We start from the raw sequence: 24,088 nt of genomic DNA, 5'->3' as shown, positions 1-24,088 counted from the left end.
GTTTCGATAAGATCGCCTCTCATTCTTCTGAATTCCAATGAGTAGAGGCCCAACCTACTCAACCTTTCCTCATAAGTCAACCCCCTCATCTCCGGAATCAACCGAATGAACCTTCTCTGAACTGCCTCGAGAGCAAGTATATCTTTTCTTAAATATGGAAACCAAAACTGTACGCAGTATTCCAGGTGTGGCCTCACCAATACCCTGTATAACTGAAGAAAGACTTCCCTGCTTTTATACTCCATCCCCCTTGCAATAAAAGCCAAGATTCCATTGGCCTTCCTGATCACCTGCTGCACCTGCATACTAACCTTCTGTGTTTCATGCACCAGGACCCCCAGATCCCTTTGTACTGTAGCACTTTGCAGTTTCTTTCCATTTAGATAATAACTTGCTCTTTGATCTTTTCTGCCAAAGTGCATAACCTCACACTTTCCAACATTATATTGCATCTGCCAAATCTCTGCCCACTCACTTAGCCTGTCTATGTCCTTTTGCAGGTTTTTTATGTCCTCCTCGCTCACTGCTTTCCCTCCCATCTTTGTATCGTCAGCAAACTTGGATACGTTGCACTCGGTCCCCTCCTCCAAATCGTTAATAAAGAATGGACGAGCATTTATAGCAACAACAACTTGTGTTTATACAGTGCCTTTAACGTGGAATTCTCTGCCCCAAGAGGGCTGTGCCTGCTGAGTCTTTGAGTATATTCAAGGCTGAGATCGATAGATTTTTGGACTCTGGAGGAATCAAGGGATATGGAGATTGGGCGGGAAAGTGGAGTTGAGGCCTATGATCAGCCATGATCTTATTGAATGGCGGACCAGGCTCGAGGGGCCGTAGGGCCGACTCCTGTTCTTATTTCTTATGCTCTTATGTTATCAGGCGGAAATGTAACACCGAGCCACGTAAGAAGATATTAGAAATAACAACAGAAAATGCTGGAAAAACTCAGCAGGCCAGGCAACATCCGTGGAGAGAAATTAGAGTCGACGTTTCGGGTCGAAACCCTTTTTCAAAACTGGAAAGGAAATGAAATAGATCGAAAGGCAGGGCTGGGAGAGAACAAAAGAAGTGAAGAGACATTAAGAGGTATTCAAAACCAGACGAGATGGTGATCGGACTAGTGGAGACAAAAGACGGCTTGGATTAGGTGTGAAATGCACTGTCAGAATGGGAGACAGCTGCCATGTGGGAGGGAGAAAAAAGGAAAGGGGGGGGAAGGGAGAAACCGCAAAGGGGTGGATAAAAAATATAAGTAAAAATGTAATGGGGGCCGAGGTTATGATCTGAAATTGTTGAACTCGATATTGAGTCCGGAAGGCTGCAAAGTGCCTAATCGGAAGATGAGTTGCTGTTCCTCGAGTTTACGTTGAGCTTCCGTGGAACAATGCAAGAGGCCAAGGACGGTGAGGTCCGAGTGGGAATGGAGCGGTTATTTCGGATTTCCAGCATCTGCAGTACTTTGCTATCGTAAGAAGATATTAGGACAGGTGACCAAAAGCTTGGGCAAAGAGCTAGATTTTAAGGAATGTCTCAAAGGAGGCGAGAGTGGTGGAGAGGCAAAGAGGTTTAGGGAGGGAATTCCAGAGCTTAGGACCTCGGCAGCTGAAGGCACGGCCGCCAACGGTGGAGTGATTAAAATCTGGGATGCACAAGAGGTCAGAATTGGAGGAGCGCAGAGATCGTGGAGGGTTGTTGGGCTGGAGGAGATTACAGAGATAGTGGGCGGGGGGGGGGGGGGGGCCAGGCCAAGGAGGGATTTGAAAACAAGGATAAGAATTTTAAAATCGAGGAATTGCTGGACCGGGAGCCAATGTAGTTCAGCGAGCACAGGGGGTGATGGGTGAACGGGTCTTGGTAAGACAAGGAAAGGAAATACACATTAAATGGTAGGACACTGAGTAGTGTAGAGGAACAAAGGGACCTTGGAGTGCATGTCCACAGATCCCTGAAGGTAGCAGGCCAGGTAGACAAGGTGGTTAAGAAGGCATACGGAATGCTTACCTTTATTAGCCGTGGCACAGAATACACGAGCAGGGGGTTATGCTTCAACTGTATAAAACACTGGTTAGGCCTCAGCTAGAGTACTGCGTGCAGTTCTGGTCACCACATTACAGGAAAGATGTGATTGCACTAGAGAGGGTACAGAGGAGATTTACAAGGATGTTGCTGGGAGTAGAGAATCTTAGCTGTGAGGAAAGACTGGATAGGCTGGGTCTGTTTTCCTTGGAACAGAGGAGGCTGAGGGGAGACCTTATTGAGGTGTATAAAATTATGAGGAGCCTAGATAAAGTGGATAGAAAGGACCTATTTCCCTTAGCAGGGGGGTCAAAAACCAGGGGGCACAGATTTAAAGTAATTGGTGGAAGGTTTAGCGGGGTTTTGAGGGGACATTTCTTCACCCAGAGGGTTGTGGGGGTCTGGAACTCACTGCCTGAAAGGGTGGTAGAGGCAGGAACCCTAACCACATTTAAAAAGTACTTGGATGTGCCCTTGGGATGCTGTAACCTGCAGGGCTACAGACCAAGAGCTGGGAAGTGGGATTAGGCTAGATAGCTCTTTGTTGGCCGGCGCGGACACGATGGGCCGAAATGGCCTCCTTCTGTGCTGTCACTTTCTATGATTCTATGACTCGATGGTGCGAGGACAGGGGGCAGCAGAGCTTTGGATTGGTTCAAGTTTATGGAGGGTGGAAGATGGGCGGCCGGCCAGGAATAGTCAACTCTGGAGGTAAAAAAAAAGGATTTCAGCAGCAGATGAGCTGCGGCTGGGGCGGAGACGGGCAATGTTACGAAGTACCTCTATTAAATCTCCTCTCAACCTTCTCTGCTCTGAGGAGAACAACCTCAGCTTCTCCTGTCTCTCCACGTAACTGAAGTCCCTCGTCCTTGGTGCCATTCTGGTAAATCTCCTCCGCACCCTCTCCAAGGCCTTGACATCCTTCCTAAAGTGCGGTGCCCAGAATTGGCCACAAGACTCCAGCTGGGGCCTAACCAGTGATTTATAAAGGTTTAGCATAACCTCCTTGCTTTTGTACTCCATGCCTCTGTTAAAAAGGCCAAGGATCCCAAATGACATTTTGACAGTCTTCTTGACTTGTCCTGCCACCTTCAAAGATTTGTGTTCATCCACCCCCAGTTCTGTTCCTGCACCCCTTTTAAATTGTATCATTTAATCGATACTGCCTTTCCTCATTCTTCCTAGCAAAATGCATCACTTCACACTTCTTTGCGTTTAAATTGCATCTGCCATCTCATTTCACCAGTCTGTCTATGTCCTCCTGAAGTCGGTGACCATCCTCCCCGCTGTTTACTACATTTCCGAGTTTTGTGTCATCCGCAAACTTTGAAATTGTGCCCTGTCTACCCAAATCCAGGTCATGAATATATATCAAAAAGAGCAGCGGGCCTAATACCGGCCCCTGGGGAACTCCACTGTATACTTCCCAGATGAGATGTTAAACCGAGGCCCCGCCTGCTCTCTCAGGCGGGTGTAAAAGATCCCACGGCCACTATTTCGAAGACGAGCAGGGGGTGAGTTCTCCCCCGGTGTCCTGGGGCCAATATTTATCCCTCAATCAACATCACTAAAAACAGATGATCTGGTCACTTTCACATGGCTGCTTGTGGGAGCTTGCTGTGCGCAAATTGGCTGCCGCGTTTCCTACATTACAACAGTGACTACACTCCAAAAGTACTTCATTGGCTGTAAGGCGCTTTGGGACGTCCGGTGGTCATGAAAGGCGCTATATAAATGCAAGTCTTTTCTTTCCAGTCTGAAAAACAACCGTTCACCACGACTCTCTGCTTTCTGCCTTTTAGTCAAATTTGTGTAACCCCTTCACGGTTCTCTAGATATATGTGAGATGTGGTCTCTGTTGTAGACAGTATTTTATAGTCCAGTAAGGAGATCACTACTACAATGGCTTAATTCTAATTATCTTACTTTATAGTTTTAACGTCAGACAGTATAAGAAGATTACGGGTCAATGACCTAAATTAGACATTTGCATACATTAGAATGAATCTAGACATAATAAACATACATTCTCCATTTATATGGATTCAAAGGAGAATCTGTCCCTGTGTCCAAATTCGAGTGCACTCTTTCGTTGGCGCGCTTAAGTTGGAGCTCATGGTATGTATAATGTCTGCAAGACTTACGACTCCGAACCCCTTCGTTGAATTCTCTTCACGATCACTGAATCCCACTTTGAGTTCTGGATGCAGAGCTACTAATACGAAGGGTGTGGTAAACCACTGTATTGTATATTGCCACCTCTGGGTGGCGCTGTGTATGGAGGCATGCCTCAGCTGACTCCACCCACCACTGTGTGGGTTTCGTTCAGACTTGTTCAGTCACTCACGAAGAAGCATGGTCTCTTCTTAGCTAATAAAAGCCTTATTCATCTCTTCTTTCGACTCTTCATCTCTTCTTCGACTCATCACCTTTTATGAAGTAATTGATAAGCGTATCAAAGGGCGGCGGCCGAGTTTGGATGCGGCAGCCATTTGCCTCCTGAGCCCTCTTTTCAGAGCTCCTGCCCTCTTTTCTTCCAGTCGCTCGCGTTTCCCGCTCGAAAAACCCGACTCCACCCCTTCCTCCTGGGGTTTCTGCCTGGAGACTGCGCAGCCTCACTGTCTGCAACAGTTGATACTGGTGCAGAATTATGGAAAGTCTGCTCTTAGTCACATTGTGTCCTTAAAAGTTCTTGCCGTACCTTCACATGGGCAACTCTAACCCAGGGATTTATAACAATGATAATACAGTGTCTAAGTTAAAGATTGATAACCATACTTAGCGTACATAACATTTCCAGTGGGTATTACACTCCCCCCCCTACCAAATATAGGCATGTCCCCATGACTAATGAACTTTACACATAAGTGGTTGCATGCTTCCCAACCATGTATAAAGGGAGGTAACATATCGAACCGTAGGGGCTGTCATTACACTTGGCACTCCTAGCGTACTGTATGTCAATCTTTCAGGAACCTTCTTAACTCGCTGTGAGCTCCTTATTTCGGATACCCGGTCTTCAGTTCCTTCAACTACGTTGGAGGCGTTGGTTCCTTTGTTATCATGCCTTTCAGTCTCTTTTATCTCCTTCTCGGAAGCATCTGGTTCTTCCCAGACCATGTCCAAGTCTGAGCTAAATGGTTCAGACAATTCATCCAGATTCTGTCTTATGCGTCTTTCTGGGAGGTCGTACCATAGATCCCATTCTTCATCTTCCGACTCATCAGGTTCCTCATGATCCACACACTGTGTCATGGGTTTTCTGTCTTCTGGAACAAAGTTTTCCTGGTTTCTCGTTCTTTTCCTTCTTCTTCTCTGCAGGGTTCTCCTACTAGGTGTCGGCTCATTATCCGCTGGCGGATCCAGACGCACTTGCTGTCCCAATGGCAGGATATGATTCCGGTGCAGTATTTTTATGGGTCCATTCCCACCTGCAGGTTTTAGCTGAAACACAGGTAGTTGTGACATTTGACTTTCAACAATGTAAGGTGTAGAAGCCCAGCGGTCTGCTAACTTATGTTTCCCTTGAAGTCCTAGGTTCCGTATGAGAACTCGGTCACCAGGCATGAGTTGGGAAAAACGGATCTTCTGGTCATACCTCTGCTTATTTCCTTTATTCTGTTTGGCAGAAACAGACTCAGCAAGTTCATAAGCAGCTTGCAATTCCTTTTTCATGTCAGATACATACTTGAGGTAAGTTCTCTGTGATGTGCCATCACTGGATACTCCGAAACACAAATCCACCGGCATCCTCGCTTCACGTCCAAACATGAGGTAGTACGGTGAAAAACCAGTAGCGTCATTTCGGGTACAATTATAAGAATGAACAAGATGTCCAATGTGCCCACTCCACTTGTTCTTTCGCTTTGAATCCAGCGTTCCAAGCATGTCTAACAAAGTACGGTTAAACCGCTCAGGTTGAGGATCTCCCTGAGGATGGTATGGAGTTGTTCTTGACTTCTCAATCCCGAGCATGGACAACAACTCATGTATAAGTCTACTTTCAAAGTCTCTACCTTGATCACTGTGTATTCGCTTTGGCAGTCCATAGTGGATGAAGTATTTCTCCCACAACACTTTGGCAACGGTGGATGCTTTCTGATACTTTGTGGGAAAAGCTTGGGCGTAGCGAGTATAATGTTCTGTAATGACCAAGACATTTGCGGTATTGCTGGAATTGGGTTCGATGGACAGAAAATCCATACAGACAAGGTCTAGAGGTCCATCACTTCGCATGTGAAACAGAGGAGCAACTCTTTTAGGTAAAGTCTTTCTCTGGACACAATGTGCACAGGACTTGCAGAACTCCTCAACCGCAGACTTCATACGCGGCCAATAGAATCTGTCCTTGACCAACCCATAGGTCTTATCTACTCCCAGATGACCTGCGTCATCATGCAAAGACTTCACCACTATTTCCCTGTACTTTTCAGGCAGGACCAACTGTGAATGACATGGTTTAGTGAGTGGGTGGGTGAGTGATTCTACACAACACTCCCTCTTTAATTTCCAAGTGGTCCCATTCTCTTAGGAGCAGACGACAGTCAGGATGTTTTGATTTGTCGATCTGTGTAATATCACCCAGACGGAGAGCTGAAAACACCTCATGAATACAGGGATCCTCCTGTTGTGCTTTGGATATTCCAGATGAACACAACATGGGTAAGTTTTGTACATCCAAACTGGAAAGGTTGCAAATTGCCTGGGGAACAGCATGCATTGACGCTCCCAAGTGGTCAATCTCTCGGGCATGAAATGAATTCTTTGGTCCAGATACCACGGACATCTGACACATTACTTTCACATCTGCTGAAGCAACATCTTTCCACTCTGGTTTCTGGTAGTGTGGGCGACGAGACAGAGCATCTGCGTCAATGTTCTGGTTCCCAGGTCTGTACCTGAGACTAAAGTCGTAAGCAGATAGTGCAGCAAGCCAGCGGTGGCCGGTGGCATCAAGTTTTGCCGAAGTCAACACATAGGTTAATGGATTATTGTCTGTCCTCACTTCAAACTTCGCTCCATACAGATAATCCTGCAGCTTATCCACCACCCCCCACTTCAACGCCAAGAATTCTAGCTTATGAGCTGGGTAGTTACGCTCTGATGGCGTAAGACTGCGACTGATGAACGCTACGGGTCTCAGCCCTGCTCCTTGGTCCTGATAAAACACACCACCCAACCCTTCTTGACTGGCATCCACATGTAGCACATATGGCAGCTGTGGGTTTGCAAAAGCCAACACGGGGGCTTGAGTAAGACTTTGCTTTAAGGTGTGGAAGGCCTCTTCGCATTTCTCATCCCATCTAACACCAAAAGGCTCAGAGGGTTTGAAGTAGTCCTTGTTCTCTTTACCTTTAGCCTTTTTCTTCCTCTCGGCTGGTGGGAGGTAACCAGCCAGCAGCTGATTCAGAGGATGGGCCACTTTGGAGTAATTCTGCACAAAGCGCCTGTAATATCTGTAGAACCCAAGAAATGACCGCAAGGCAGTCACTGTGTTCGGTTTGGGCCATGTGGTAACAGCTTCGATCTTGGATGGATCTGTGGCTACTCCATCCTGTGATACAATATGCCCCACATAGGACACGGATGTTTGGCAAAACTGACACTTGTCCAATGATAGCTTGAGACCTTCATCCTCCAGGCGACCAAGCACTTTCAGCAACCCAGCTTCGTGTTCTTCAAGGGTTGCCCCAAACACAATGATATCGTCCAAGTACACCAATACTTCGAGCAAGTTCATGTCCCCAACTGTTTGTTCCATTATTCTTTGAAAAGTTGCTGGAGCGCCTGAAACTCCCTGTGGCATCCTTTCAAATTGGTAGAACCCAACTGGACATATAAAGGCTGTCTTTTCTTTGTCCGATTCACTCATCGGTATTTGGTAGTATCCACTTCTGAGATCCAACACACTGAACCACTTGCTTCCATTAAGACAAGCCAGTGCATCCTCAATTCTTGGAACGGTGTATTGGTCGGGAATAGTACGTCTGTTAAGCGTCCTAAAGTCCACACACATCCGAATCTTTCCGTTCTGTTTCCTCACCACCACTATAGGAGATGCATAAGGACTCCTGGACTCGGTAATGATCTCAGCTTCTTTTAACTGCGACAGGTGCTGTCTCACTGCTTCGATGTCAGCTGGTGCCAGCCGTCGAGACCTCTCCCGAAAGGGTTTATCCTCGGTAATTCTGATAGAATGGCGAGTACTCTTACTACAACCAACATCAAACTCATGAGTAGAGAAAACTCCTCTCCGCTCCATCATCTTCCTGACTAATCGGTCCTTCCATTCTTTAGGAACGAATGAATCTCCAAAGTTGAAGGAGGAGGGTGTCAGATCTCCGGTTGAGTTAACTTTGGACTCTTCCTTCACATGTGACGACAGTACATTTACAGGAAACAGATGCGCAATCGGCATTCCTTTCCTCAATGTGATTCCTTTGCCTGACATATTCCTCACGGTCACTGTAACTCTCCTTGACATCACAGCTGTCGGGGTCTGCAACTCTGGTCTCACCAGAAGCTCATTTGGAAACCGTGACTCTTCTGCAGGATCACAAGGTGACTCTATCAGAATGGCTTCAGTACCTGGCGTTCCAGGGAATTTTGGTATCCCAGGGATTCCTAGCCACTCCTCCAGGACGCAGGGTGATAGGTTTGGCTCGAACGTACCACACAGTTCCTCTTTTGCTATCATCTACGTCGGAAGAAAGTTCAGGCAGTTTCTCAAAAGCCTTTTTGAAAACAGGGTGAATGTGTCTGGTGCTCAAGAAGTTTTCACCTCCCTGCTCTTTGCAGCTTGTCAGGAGTCGTCTCACTATGGGTGTATTACTGCCAACCAGTATGGAAACCTTACCTTACACCATGGGGTCAGGGCAAACCAACACAAGTGCATCAATGGTCTCAGTGGTCCCTACATCAGCTTCCAAGAACTCCAACCTCAGCGACTAATAGCCATCATATGGGTAATCAGCAGGACTAAGGCACCAGATCTGCAGAAGACTGATTGGGGTTAACGGCAAATGCGTCAGGTATCGGTCATAGAAGGACCTGTACAGTATGGTAACCTGAGAACCCGTGTCGAGGATAGCTTTAGTATAAATGCCTTCAATCTGTATTGATACAGCAGAACTCGGCCCTACTAAACCTTCAGGTATGGTGTCTTTCATATCCCCTCGTCTATTATTGCACTTAGCGGAACGTGTCTTAACTACAGGGACAGCAGGCCGTTCCGTTACTGTGCCCCTTTGTAGTTTCCCGACTTCTTGGTAAGTTTTATGAGACGGTCATTTACTTTTTTTAGATTTTCCTCACCTCTACATTCTCGCTTGAAATGTCCATCCTTTCCACAGTTATAACAAAAGACTCCAGGTCTATCTCCTTCATGGGGATATCCTTTAGAGGAATCATTCATTTTGCTGTTAGACTTCGCAGGGTGTTCAACCTTTTGCACCCGTGCGTCATCCCTTTCTGTGTTGGGCTTAGACTGAAAATATGCCATCTCGGCTCTCATGACATTTATTTCCTTCTTCAGCTGTTCCATCTCAGGGTTGACATCACCCTTAGGAGTAGGAACTGTAACAGGAGTCACAAGCTTGGACATCATAGCACTCTTTGCTACATTCCGGGCCTGAAGCATATCCTCCTCCTCTCTGACTTCCTTTAGCAGCTCAGTGAAGGTAGGTGGATCTCGCAACTTATGGGTCATGCGTATGCGAAGAGCAGTCACGTCTTCGAGCAATGCACCTCGCACAACCTGTTCAATGCGGAACCGATTCATTTCAGGCAACTCAATCCCTCTTTTCCGTAACATACAATGCAGCAGTTTGTCTATTCTCAGCAGATAACTGGACAGCTTCTCTCCCTCACACTGGAATGTGCTTCTGAATCTGACCATCAAATCTGAAATGGTTTCAGTAGTTCCAAAGACAGTTTCTAGAGCCTGCATGTAGTCAAAGGAAGTAGCAGAGGTGTTCTGCGCCTTTAAGAATCTTACAATGTCAGCGGCAGGACCCTTAAGGCTTTCTACTATTCTCTGCCTCTTCACATTGTCACTGCACTGCCATTCCTCTAGCAGAGGCAGGGTCTGCTCAGCCCAGGCGTCGTACTCCTCTTCCCCACTGGGAGTTGGTCTCACTCCTGAGAACATACGGAGCTTACGGTATCCCTGAGCCTCGAAGGGCAGATTGGTGCATTTATCCACCAGAGAACTAATGGCACTGACCAACTGAGTGTTCATATCCAGGGCCGAAGGACCTATCAGACCTTTGACATCAGCAACAGTCTTTCCTTCTTGTCTCAAGAATGACAACAACTTGGTCTGAAACCCTTCTTCTTCCTTAGTAGTAATAGGGACAAACTGAACTGGCCAGGGACCAGCCTCTTCAGAAAGCCCAACTGCCTCAGGTAAACCATGACCTCTCAGGTTCTCTGATGTCTGGATCAACACAAACTGCTTCTTGGTAGCTGTATCCAAGCAGCGCTCAACTATCCTAACCTTTCCAAAGGCTTTGACACAATTCAGAGCCCTTAGCAAGACATCATCAGGGTCATCGTTAGCAACACCATTCAGCACAATGGCATGGGTAGTAGCTATCTGCTTCCGTTTGCACCAAGCTTCAACCTCAATAACATCCATCTTTTATGCTCAAACAGCCCAGTAGAAACCACAAGCCACTCTCTTAGCAATGAGCATTCAATACTGTTAGTTTACTGACATAAATAGACCACAATCCCGGACGAGCCCCCAAAATGTAACCCCTTCACGGTTCTCTAGATATATGTGAGATGTGGTCTCTGTTGTAGACAGTATTCTATAGTCCAGTAAGGAGATCACTACTACAATGGCTTAATTCTAATTATCTTACTTTATAGTTTTAACGTCAGACAGTATAAGAAGATTACGGGTCAATGACCTAAATTAGACATTTGCATACATTAGAATGAATCTAGACATAATAAACATACATTCTCCATTTATATGGATTCAAAGGAGAATCTGTCCCTGTGTCCAAATTTGAGTGCACTCTTTCGTTGGCGCGCTTAAGTTGGAGCTCATGGTATGTATAATGTCTGCAAGACTTACGACTCCGAACCCCTTCGTTTAATTCTCTTCATGATCACTGAATCCCACTTTGAGTTCTGGATGCAGAGCTACTAATACGAAGGGCGGCGGCCGAGTTTGGAAGCCCGGGACGGGATGCGGCAGCCATTTGCCGCCTGAGCCCTCTTTTCAGAGCTCCTGCCCTCTTTTCTTCCAGTCGCTCGCGTTTCCCGCTCGAAAAACCCGACTCCACCCCTTCCTCCTGGGGTTTCTGCCTGGAGACTGCGCAGCCTCACTGTCTGCAACAGTTGATACTGGTGCAGAATTATGGAAAGTAAGCTCTTAGTCACATTGTGTCCTTAAAAGTTCTTGCCGTACCTTCACATGGGCAACTTTAACCCAGGGATTTATAACAATGATAATACAGTGTCTAAGTTAAAGATTGATAACCATACTTAGCGTACATAACATTTCCAGTGGGTATTACACACCCCCCCTACCAAATATAGGCATGTCCCCATGACTAATGAACTTTACACATAAGGGGTTGCATGCTTCCCAACCATGTATAAAGTGAGGTAACATATCGAACCGTAGGGGCTATCATTACACTTGGCACTCCTAGCGTACTGTATGTCAATCTTTCAGGAACCTTCTTAACTCGCTGTGAGCTCCTTATTTCGGATACCCGGTCTTCAGTTCCTTCAACTACGTTGGAGGCGTTGGTTCCTTTGTTATCATGCCTTTCAGTCTCTTTTATCTCCTTCTCGGAAGCATCTGGTTCTTCCCAGACCATGTCCAAGTCTGAGCTAAATGGTTCAGACAATTCATCCAGATTCTGTCTTATGCGTCTTTCTGGGAGGTCGTACCATAGATCCCATTCTTCATCTTCCGACTCATCAGGTTCCTCATGATCCACACACTGTGTCATGGGTTTTCTGTCTTCTGGAACAAAGTTTTCCTGGTTTCTCGTTCTTTTCCTTCTTCTTCTCTGCAGGGTTCTCCTACTAGGTGTCGGCTCATTATCCGCTGGCGGATCCAGACGCACTTGCTGTCCCAATGGCAGGATATGATTCCGGTGCAGTATTTTTATGGGTCCATTCCCACCTGCAGGTTTTAGCTGAAACACAGGTAGTTGTGACATTTGACTTTCAACAATGTAAGGTGTAGAAGCCCAGCGGTCTGCTAACTTATGTTTCCCTTGAAGTCCTAGGTTCCGTATGAGAACTCGGTCACCAGGCATGAGTTGGGAAAAACGGATCTTCTGGTCATACCTCTGCTTATTTCCTTTATTCTGTTTGGCAGAAACAGACTCAGCAAGTTCATAAGCAGCTTGCAATTCCTTTCTCATGTCAGATACATACTTGAGGTAAGTTCTCTGTGATGTGCCATCACTGGATACTCCGAAACACAAATCCACCGGCATCCTCGCTTCACATCCAAACATGAGGTAGTACGGTGAAAAACCAGTAGCGTCATTTCGGGTACAATTATAAGAATGAACAAGATGTCCAATGTGCCGACTCCACTTGTTCTTTCGCTTTGAATCCAGCGTTCCAAGCATGTCTAACAAAGTACGGTTAAACCGCTCAGGTTGAGGATCTCCCTGAGGATGGTATGGAGTTGTTCTTGACTTCTCAATCCCGAGCATGGACAACAACTCATGTATAAGTCTACTTTCAAAGTCTCTACCTTGATCACTGTGTATTCGCTTTGGCAGTCCATAGTGGATGAAGTATTTCTCCCACAACACTTTGGCAACGGTGGATGCTTTCTGATCCTTTGTGGGAAAAGCTTGGGCGTAGCGAGTATAATGTTCTGTAATGACCAAGACATTTGCGGTGTTGCTGGAATCGGGTTCGATGGACAGAAAATCCATACAGACAAGGTCTAGAGGTCCATCACTTTGCATGTGAAACAGAGGAGCAACTCTTTTAGGTAAAGTCTTTCTCTGGACACAATGTGCACAGGACTTGCAGAACTCCTCAACCGCAGACTTCATACGCGGCCAATAGAATCTGTCCTTGACCAACCCATAGGTCTTATCTACTCCCAGATGACCTGCGTCATCATGCAAAGACTTCATCACTATTTCCCTGTACTTTTCAGGCAGGACCAACTGTGAATGACATGGTTTAGTGGGTGGGTGGGTGAGTGATTCTACACAACACTCCCTCTTTAATTTCCAAGTGGTCCCATTCTCTTAGGAGCAGACGACAGTCAGGATGTTTTGATTTGTCGATCTGTGTAATATCACCCAGACGGAGAGCTGAAAACACCTCATGAATACAGGGATCCTCCTGTTGTGCTTTGGATATTTCAGATGAACACAACATGGGTAAGTTTTGTACATCCAAACTGGAAAGGTTGCAAAATGCCTGGGGAACAGCATGCATTGACGCTCCCAAGTGGTCAATCTCTCGGGCATGAAATGAATTCTTTGGTCCAGATACCACGAACATCTGACACATTACTTTCACATCTGCTGAAGCAACATCTTTCCACTCTGGTTTCTGGTAGAGTGGGCGACGAGACAGAGCATCTGCGTCAATGTTCTGGTTCCCAGGTCTGTACCTGAGATTAAAGTCGTAAGCAGATAGTGCAGCAAGCCAGCGGTGGCCGGTGGCATCAAGTTTTGCCGAAGTCAACACATAGGTTAATGGATTATTGTCTGTCCTCACTTCAAACTTCGCTCCATACAGATAATCCTGCAGCTTATCCACCACCCCCCAATTCAACGCCAAGAATTCTAGCTTATGAGCTGGGTAGTTACGCTCTGATGGCGTAAGACTGCGACTGATGAACGCTACGGGTCTCAGCCCTGCTCCTTGGTCCTGATACAACACACCACCCAACCCTTCTTGACTGGCATCCACGTGTAGCACATATGGCAGCTGTGGGTTTGCAAAAGCCAACACGGGGGCTTGAGTAAGACTTTGCTTTAAGGTGTGGAAGGCCTCTTCGCATTTCTCATCCCATCTAACACCAAAAGGCTCAGAGGGTTTGAAGTAGTCCTTGTTCTCTTTACCTTTAGCCTTTTTCTTCCTCTCGGCTGGTGGGAGGTAACCAGCCAGCAGCTGATTCAGAGGATGGGCCACTTTGGAGTAATCCTGCACAAAGCGCCTGTAATATCCGCAGAACCCAAGAAATGACCGCAAGGTAGTCACTGTGTTCGGTTTGGGCCATGTGGTAACAGCTTCAATCTTGGATGGATCTGTGGCTACTCCATCCTGTGATACAATATGCCCCACATAGGACACGGATGTTTGGCAAAACTGACACTTGTCCAATGATAGCTTGAGACCTTCATCCTCCAGGCGACCAAGCACTTTCAGCAACCGAGCTTCGTGTTCTTCAAGGGTTGCCCCAAACACAATGATATCTTCCAAGTACACCAATACTTCGAGCAAGTTCATGTCCCCGACTGTTTGTTCCATTATTCTTTGAAAAGTTGCTGGAGCGCCTGAAACTCCCTGTGGCATCCTTTCAAATTGGTAGAACCCAACTGGACATATAAAGGCTGTCTTTTCTTTGTCCGATTCACTCATCGGTATTTGGTAGTATCCACTTCTGAGATCCAACACACTGAACCACTTGCTTCCATTAAGACAAGCCAGTGCATCCTCAATTCTTGGAACGGTGTATTGGTCGGGAATAGTACGTCTGTTAAGCGTCCTAAAGTCCACACACATCCGAATCTTTCCGTTCTTTTTCCTCACCACCACTATAGGAGATGCATAAGGACTCCTGGACTCGGTAATGATCTCAGCTTCTTTTAACTGCGACAGGTGCTGTCTCACTGCTTCGATGTCAGCTGGTGCCAGCCGTCGAGACCTCTCCCGAAAGGGTTTATCCTCGGTAATTCTGATAGAATGGCGAGTACTCTTACTACAACCAACATCAAACTCATGAGTAGAGAAAACTCCTCTCCGCTCCATCATCTTCCTGACTAATCGGTCCTTCCATTCTTTAGGAACGAATGAATCTCCAAAGTTGAAGGAGGAGGGTGTCAGATCTCCGGTTGAGTTAACTTTGGACTCTTCCTTCACATGTGACGACAGTACATTTACAGGAAACAGATGCGCAATCGGCATTCCTTTCCTCAATGTGATTCCTTTGCCTGACATATTCCTCACGGTCACTGTAACTCTCCTTGACATCACAGCTGTCGGGGTCTGCAACTCTGGTCTCACCAGAAGCTCATTTGGAAACCGTGGCCTAGAAATTGGGTTTTGGCTTAGCCAGGGCTTTAGCGCCGGAAGTTAGTGCCGGCGCTAAGTCCCCCTGCGCGCGCCAAAAATTCAGCAGGGCCGCGCCCAAACGGCTGCCGGCGCTACTGAAGGGTCTTTGCGGCGGTAAATCGGCGCTAACTGCCGTTTCGCGCCGCAATTCCGGCGCTGCGGCACCCGATGCGGTGCGGCAGGCTCGGGAAGTGCAGGCCTCCTCCTTCCGTTAAGGAGGAGCTGCCTGCACCCGGCTGCGGCCCGCGCAAATCTGTCTAAAAATGAGCCCGGCACCTCGGACAAGTGCCGGGCTTGCATCTGTTCCGGGGTGTGGGGGGGAGAAGTCCGGGGAGGGAGCTGCGGGCAGGCGGCCGGCGGGAAAGCGGCCGGCCGCCGCGGGGCCTTTAATGCGCCGGCGCAAACTCATGCAAGACTCTGTTGCCAGAGTCTTAGTTGCGGCTGCCACGGGCGAGGCGGCCGCAACTGAATTTCGGCGCTAGGGCCCGTCGGCATGGCAACCGGGACGCTGCGCACACCGATGACGTCATCGGTGCCGGCGCAGCGCTACCGGTGCAACGCCGATTTAGGGCCCCAGGGAATTTTTAAACTGGCCATAACTCTGGCGCTAGTCCCTCTAGCGCCTCAAAAGCGGCGCTAAGGCAACTGAATTTCTAGGCCCGTGACTCTTCTGCAGGATCACAAGGTGACTCTATCAGAATGGCTTCAGTACCTGGCGTTCCAGGGAATTTTGGTATCCCAGGGATTCTAGCCACTCCTCCAGGACGCAGGGTGATAGGTTTGGCTCGAACGTACCACACAGTTCCTCTTTTGCTATCATCTACGTCGGAAGAAAGTTCAGGCAGTTTCTCAAAAGCCTTTTTGAAAACAGGGTGAATGTGTCTGGTGCTCAAGAAGTTTTCACCTCCCTGCTCTTTGCAGCTTGTCAGGAGTCGTCTCACTATGGGTGTATTACTGCCAACCAGTATGGAAACCTTACCTTTCACCATGGGGTCAGGGCAAACCAACACAAGTGCATCAATGGTCTCAGTGGTCCCTACATCAGCTTCCAAGAACTCCAACCTCAGCGACAAATAGCCATCATATGGGTAATCAGCAGGACTAAGGCACCAGATCTGCAGAAGACTGATTGGGGTTAACGGCAAATGCGTCAGGTATCGGTCATAGAAGGATCTGTACAGTATGGTAACCTGAGAACCCGTGTCGAGGATAGCTTTAGTATAAATGCCTTCAATCTGTATTGATACAGCAGAACTCGGCCCTACTAAACCTTCAGGTATGGTGTCTTTCATATCCCCTCGTCTATTATTGCACTTAGCGGAACGTGTCTTAACTACAGGGACAGCAGGCCGTTCCGTTACTGTGCCCCTTTGTAGTTTCCCGACTTCTTGGTAAGTTTTATGAGACGGTCATTTACTTTTTTTAGATTTTCCTCACCTCTACATTCTCGCTTGAAATGTCCATCCTTTCCACAGTTATAACAAAAGACTCCAGGTCTATCTCCTTCATGGGGATATCCTTTAGAGGAATCATTCATTTTGCTGTTAGACTTCGCAGGGTGTTCAACCTTTTGCACCCGTGCGTCATCCCTTTCTGTGTTGGGCTTAGACTGAAAATATGCCATCTCGGCTCTCATGACATTTATTTCCTTCTTCAGCTGTTCCATCTCAGGGTTGACATCACCCTTAGGAGTAGGAACTGTAACAGGAGTCACAAGCTTGGACATCACAGCACTCTTTGCTACATTCCGGGCCTGAAGCATATCCTCCTCCTCTCTGACTTCCCTTAGCAGCTCAGTGAAGGTAGGTGGATCTCGCAACTTTTGGGTCATGCGTATGCGAAGAGCAGTCACGTCTTCGAGCAATGCACCTCGCACAACCTGTTCAATGCGGAACCGATTCATTTCAGGCAACTCAATCCCTCTTTTCTGTAACATACAATGCAGCAGTTTGTCTATTCTCAGCAGATAACTGGACAGCTTCTCTCCCTCACACTGGAATGTGCTTCTGAATCTGACCATCAAATCTGAAATGGTTTCAGTAGTTCCAAAGGCAGTTTCTAGAGCCTGCATGTAGTCAAAGGAAGTAGCAGAGGTGTTCTGCGCCTTTAAGAATCTTACAATATCAGCAGCAGGACCCTTAAGGCTTTCTACTATTCTCTGCCTCTTCACATTGTCACTGCACTGCCATTCCTCTAGCAGAGGCAGGGTCTGCTCAGCCCAGGCGTCGTACTCCTCTTCCCCACTGGGAGTTGGTCTCACTCCTGAGAACATACGGAGCTTACGGTATCCCTGAGCCTCGAAGGGCAGATTGGTGCATTTATCCACCAGAGAACTAATGGCACTGACCAACTGAGTGTTCATATCCAGGGCCGAAGGACCTATCAGACCTTTGACATCAGCAACAGTCTTTCCTTCTTGTCTCAAGAATGACAACAACTTGGTCTGAAACCCTTCTTCTTCCTTAGTAGTAATAGGGACAAACTGAACTGGCCAGGGACCAGCCTCTTCAGAAAGCCCAACTGCCTCAGGTAAACCATGACCTCTCAGGTTCTCTGATGTCTGGATCAACACAAACTGCTTCTTGGTAGCTGTATCCAAGCAGCGCTCAACTATCCTAACCTTTCCAAAGGCTTTGACACAATTCAGAGCCCTTAGCAAGACATCATCAGGGTCATCTTTGCAACACCATTCAGCACAATGGCATGGGTAGTAGCTATCTGCTTCCGTTTGCACCAAGCTTCAACCTCAATAACATCCATCTTTTATGCTCAAACAGCCCAGTAGAAACCACAAACCACTCTCTTAGCAATGAGCATTCAATACTGTTAGTTTACTGACATAAATAGACCACAATCCCGGACGACCCCCCAAAATGTAACCCCTTCACGGTTCTCTAGATATATGTGAGTTGTGGTCTCTGTTGTAGACAGTATTCTATAGTCCAGTAAGGAGATCACTACTACAATGGCTTAATTCTAATTATCTTACTTTATAGTTTTAACGTCAGACAGTATAAGAAGATTACGGGTCAATGACCTAAATTAGACATTTGCATATATTAGAATGAATCTAGACATAATAAACATACATTCTCCATTTATATGGATTCAAAGGAGAATCTGTCCCTGTGTCCAAATTCGAGTGCACTCTTTCGTTGGCGCGCTTAAGTTGGAGCTCATGGTATGTATAATGTCTGCAAGACTTACGACTCCGAACCCCTTCGTTGAATTCTCTTCACGATCACTGAATCCCACTTTGAGTTCTGGATGCAGAGCTACTAATACGAAGGGTGGCGGCCGAGTTTGGATGCGGCAGCCATTTGCCTCCTGAGCCCTCTTTTCAGAGCTCCTGCCCTCTTTTCTTCCAGTCGCTCGCGTTTCCCGCTCGAAAAACCCGACTCCACCCCTTCCTCCTGGGGTTTCTGCCTGGAGACTGCGCAGCCTCACTGTCTGCAACTGTTGATACTGGTGCAGAATTATGGAAAGTCTGCTCTTAGTCACATTGTGTCCTTAAAAGTTCTTGCCGTACCTTCACATGGGCAACTCTAACCCAGGGATTTATAACAATGATAATACAGTGTCTAAGTTAAAGATTGATAACCATACTTAGCGTACATAACATTTCCAGTGGGTATTACACTCCCCCCCTACCAAATATAGGCATGTCCCCATGACTAATGAACTTTACACATAAGTGGTTGCATGCTTCCCAACCATGTATAAAGTGAGGTAACATATCGAACCGTAGGGGCTATCATTACACTTGGCACTCCTAGCGTACTGTATGTCAATCTTTCAGGAACCTTCTTAACTCGCTGTGAGCTCCTTATTTCGGATACCCGGTCTTCAGTTCCTTCAACTACGTTGGAGGCGTTGGTTCCTTTGTTATCATGCCTTTCAGTCTCTTTTATCTCCTTCTCGGAAGCATCTGGTTCTTCCCAGACCATGTCCAAGTCTGAGCTAAATGGTTCAGATAATTCATCCAGATTCTGTCTTATGCGTCTTTCTGGGAGGTCGTACCATAGATCCCATTCTTCATCTTCCGACTCATCAGGTTCCTCATGATCCACACACTGTGTCATGGGTTTTCTGTCTTCTGGAACAAAGTTTTCCTGGTTTCTCGTTCTTTTCCTTCTTCTTCTCTGCAGGGTTCTCCTACTAGGTGTCGGCTCATTATCCGCTGGCGGATCCAGACGCACTTGCTGTCCCAATGGCAGGATATGATTCTGGTGCAGTATTTTTATGGGTCCATTCCCACCTGCAGGTTTTAGCTGAAACACAGGTAGTTGTGACATTTGACTTTCAACAATGTAAGGTGTAGAAGCCCAGCGGTCTGCTAACTTATGTTTCCCTTGAAGTCCTAGGTTCCGTATGAGAACTCGGTCACCAGGCATGAGTTGGGAAAAACGGATCTTCTGGTCATACCTCTGCTTATTTCCTTTATTCTGTTTGGCAGAAACAGACTCAGCAAGTTCATAAGCAGCTTGCAATTCCTTTTTCATGTCAGATACATACTTGAGGTAAGTTCTCTGTGATGTACCATCACTGGATACTCCGAAACACAAATCCACCGGCATCCTCGCTTCACGTCCAAACATGAGGTAGTACGGTGAAAAACCAGTAGCGTCATTTCGGGTACAATTATAAGAATGAACAAGATGTCCAATGTGCCCACTCCACTTGTTCTTTCGCTTTGAATCCAGCGTTCCAAGCATGTCTAACAAAGTACGGTTAAACCGCTCAGGTTGAGGATCTCCCTGAGGATGGTATGGAGTTGTTCTTGACTTCTCAATCCCGAGCATGGACAACAACTCATGTATAAGTCTACTTTCAAAGTCTCTACCTTGATCACTGTGTATTCGCTTTGGCAGTCCATAGTGGATGAAGTATTTCTCCCACAACACTTTGGCAACGGTGGATGCTTTCTGATCCTTTGTGGGAAAAGCTTGGGCGTAGCGAGTATAATGTTCTGTAATGACCAAGACATTTGCGGTATTGCTGGAATCGGGTTCGATGGACAGAAAATCCATACAGACAAGGTCTAGAGGTCCATCACTTTGCATGTGAAACAGAGGAGCAACTCTTTTAGGTAAAGTCTTTCTCTGGACACAATGTGCACAGGACTTGCAGAACTCCTCAACCGCAGACTTCATACGCGGCCAATAGAATCTGTCCTTGACCAACCCATAGGTCTTATCTACTCCCAGATGACCTGCGTCATCATGCAAAGACTTCATCACTATTTCCCTGTACTTTTCAGGCAGGACCAACTGTGAATGACATGGTTTAGTGGGTGGGTGGGTGAGTGATTCTACACAACACTCCCTCTTTAATTACCAAGTGGTCCCATTCTCTTAGGAGCAGACGACAGTCAGGATGTTTTGATTTGTCGATCTGTGTAATATCACCCAGACGGAGAGCTGAAAACACCTCATGAATACAGGGATCCTCCTGTTGTGCTTTGGATATTTCAGATGAACACAACATGGGTAAGTTTTGTACATCCAAACTGGAAAGGTTGCAAAATGCCTGGGGAACAGCATGCATTGACGCTCCCAAGTGGTCAATCCCTCGGGCATGAAATGAATTCTTTGGTCCAGATACCACGAACATCTGACACATTACTTTCACATCTGCTGAAGCAACATCTTTCCACTCTGGTTTCTGGTAGAGTGGGCGACGAGACAGAGCATCTGCGTCAATGTTCTGGTTCCCAGGTCTGTACCTGAGATTAAAGTCGTAAGCAGATAGTGCAGCAAGCCAGCGGTGGCCGGTGGCATCAAGTTTTGCCGAAGTCAACACATAGGTTAATGGATTATTGTCTGTCCTCACTTCAAACTTCGCTCCATACAGATAATCCTGCAGCTTATCCACCACCCCCCACTTCAACGCCAAGAATTCTAGCTTATGAGCTGGGTAGTTACGCTCTGATGGCGTAAGACTGCGACTGATGAACGCTACGGGTCTCAGTCCTGCTCCTTGGTCCTGATACAACACACCACCCAACCCTTCTTGACTGGCATCCACGTGTAGCACATATGGCAGCTGTGGGTTTGCAAAAGCCAACACGGGGGCTTGAGTAAGACTTTGCTTTAAGGTGTGGAAGGCCTCTTCGCATTTCTCATCCCATCTAACACCAAAAGGCTCAGAGGGTTTGAAGTAGTCCTTGTTCTCTTTACCTTTAGCCTTTTTCTTCCTCTCGGCTGGTGGGAGGTAACCAGCCTGCAGCTGATTCAGAGGATGGGCCACTTTGGAGTAATCCTGCACAAAGCGCCTGTAATATCCGCAGAACTCAAGAAATGACCGCAAGGCAGTCACTGTGTTCGGTTTGGGCCATGTGGTAACAGCTTCGATCTTGAATGGATCTGTGGCTACTCCATCCTGTGATACAATATGCCCCACATAGGACACGGATGTTTGGCAAAACTGACACTTGTCCAATGATAGCTTGAGACCTTCATCCTCCAGGCGACCAAGCACTTTCAGCAACCGAGCTTCGTGTTCTTCAAGGGTTGCCCCAAACACAATGATATCATCCAAGTACACCAATACTTCGAGCAAGTTCATGTCCCCAACTGTTTGTTCCATTATTCTTTGAAAAGTTGCTGGAGCGCCTGAAACTCCCTGTGGCATCCTTTCAAATTGGTAGAACCCAACTGGACATATAAAGGCTGTCTTTTCTTTGTCCGATTCACTCATCGGTATTTGGTAGTATCCACTTCTGAGATCCAACACACTGAACCACTTGCTTCCATTAAGACAAGCCAGTGCATCCTCAATTCTTGGAACGGTGTATTGGTCGGGAATAGTACGTCTGTTAAGCGTCCTAAAGTCCACACACATCCGAATCTTTCCGTTCTTTTTCCTCACCACCACTATAGGAGATGCATAAGGACTCCTGGACTCGGTAATGATCTCAGCTTCTTTTAACTGCGACAGGTGCTGTCTCACTGCTTCGATGTCAGCTGGTGCTGTAAAGTCTGTGGGTTGTTTAGTTAATTAATACACAGACTCCAAGAGTAACTTAAAACAGGACTTTACTATTCGAAGGTCAGGGCGAATCTGCCCAATAATCCTGACACAGCACTTATATACCGGTGTGGTCACCGTCGGTATTACAGTATACAGAAGCCAACAAAGTAGTGCAACACCTAAAGTAGTTCTCTTAAAGGTGGACGGTTACATACAATAGTTCTCTTAAATGTAGACGGGTACATACACTACAATCCTCCCTTTTTAGCTTACAACATACTGATTCCCCATTAAACATACATTATAACATATATACAACTTTATGCAAGACAGTTCACAGATTCAGTCTCTCTGGAGGTTTCCGGACTCTGTCCGGATAACGCCTCAGTGGTGTCGTAACTCCCGGCTGGGTAGTAGGTGCTTCTGGCAAGGTCGATTCGGCTTGAAGGACAGTGTCAGGTTCATCTGATTCCAGTATTACCAGATCGGAGGTAGGTGTTCTGGGTATCTCTGTCTCAACATTAACCGTGTAAGGTGGTGGAGTAGGTTGGCCATTTGTGGCTGACCCTATGATCTGGTCAACATGGCGCCTTATTATACTGTCCCCAATGTCCACCGTATACATCAACGGCCCTAGCCTTTTTCCAATAGTTCCAGGCTGCCATTTCTCGGTACGGTAGTCCCGGGCCAAAACTTGTTGACCTATCTGAAAAGATCTAGTTGGCCTTTCATTCATGCCCTGGAATTGCCGGTTCTCTACGTCCCTTCTGACGTTTGGCTTAAGCAAATCCAGCCGGCATCTTAGTCGTCTATTAAAAAACATCATGGCGGGAGTTTGATTTGTGACCGCATGTGTGGCATTCCTGTACGCCAACAAGAAGCTATCCACCTTATGTTGTAAGTTAATGGCTTCATTACCCATGGCCTTTATGGCCTTCTTGAAGGTCTGGACAAACCTTTCAGCCAATCCATTGGAGGCGGGATGGCATGGGGCTGACGTGTAGTGCTTAGCCCCATTGCTCTTTAAGAATTTCTTGAATTCTTCGGACACAAATTGCGGTCCATTATCAGAACAGATCTGTTCCGGCAGCCCATTCCTAGCAAACATGGTCCTTAACACTGTGATGGTTTTTTCTGTGGTGGTGGTGGACATCTTTATTACCTCCGGCCACTTGGAGTGTGCATCCACCGCTATTAGAAACATTGAGTCCATAAATGGACAAGCAAAGTCGATGTGTACCCTTTGCCAAGGAGATGAGGGCCACTCCCATGGATGCAGAGGAGCCTGTGGTGGCGCATTTTGGACCTTCTGGCATCCTAGACAGCTCTTAGTGATTTCTTCGATGTCCCCATCAATGCCTGGCCACCACACAAACGCTCTTGCTAGGTTCTTCATTTTCACTCCACCCAGATGTCCCTCGTGCAGCTCCTTTAACACCTTCTGTTGAAGTTTGGGTGGAATCACCACTCTAGATCCACACATCAGGGTTCCTCGACACACTGACAGCTGTTCTTTTCTCTGCGAAAATGCTGGCAGCGTTGGTTCGCCCTGTGCTGGCCATCCCTCCACCGTTAAATCATAGACTCGTGAGAGAGTCGGGTCATTTCTTGTTTCGTTTTCGATCATCGAATTTGTTACTGGTAGACATTCCACTATGGATGAGTGGAACATCTCTACCGGGTCTACTGTAATCGCTTCTTCTACTATCGGCAATGGCAAGCGCGATAACCCATCAGCATTTCCATGCTGTTTGGACCTTTTGTATTCGATGTCATATTGGTGTGCCCCAAGTAACATGGACCACCTCTGTAA

This window comes from Somniosus microcephalus, unplaced genomic scaffold (assembly GCF_052327205.1).
Source record: "Somniosus microcephalus isolate GS21.2 unplaced genomic scaffold, FLI_Smic_1.0 unresolved_chr4, whole genome shotgun sequence".
In the NCBI taxonomy this organism is placed as follows: domain Eukaryota; kingdom Metazoa; phylum Chordata; class Chondrichthyes; order Squaliformes; family Somniosidae; genus Somniosus; species Somniosus microcephalus.
The sequence above is the reverse complement of the archived record's forward strand: the minus strand, read 5'-3'. Positions refer to the sequence as shown.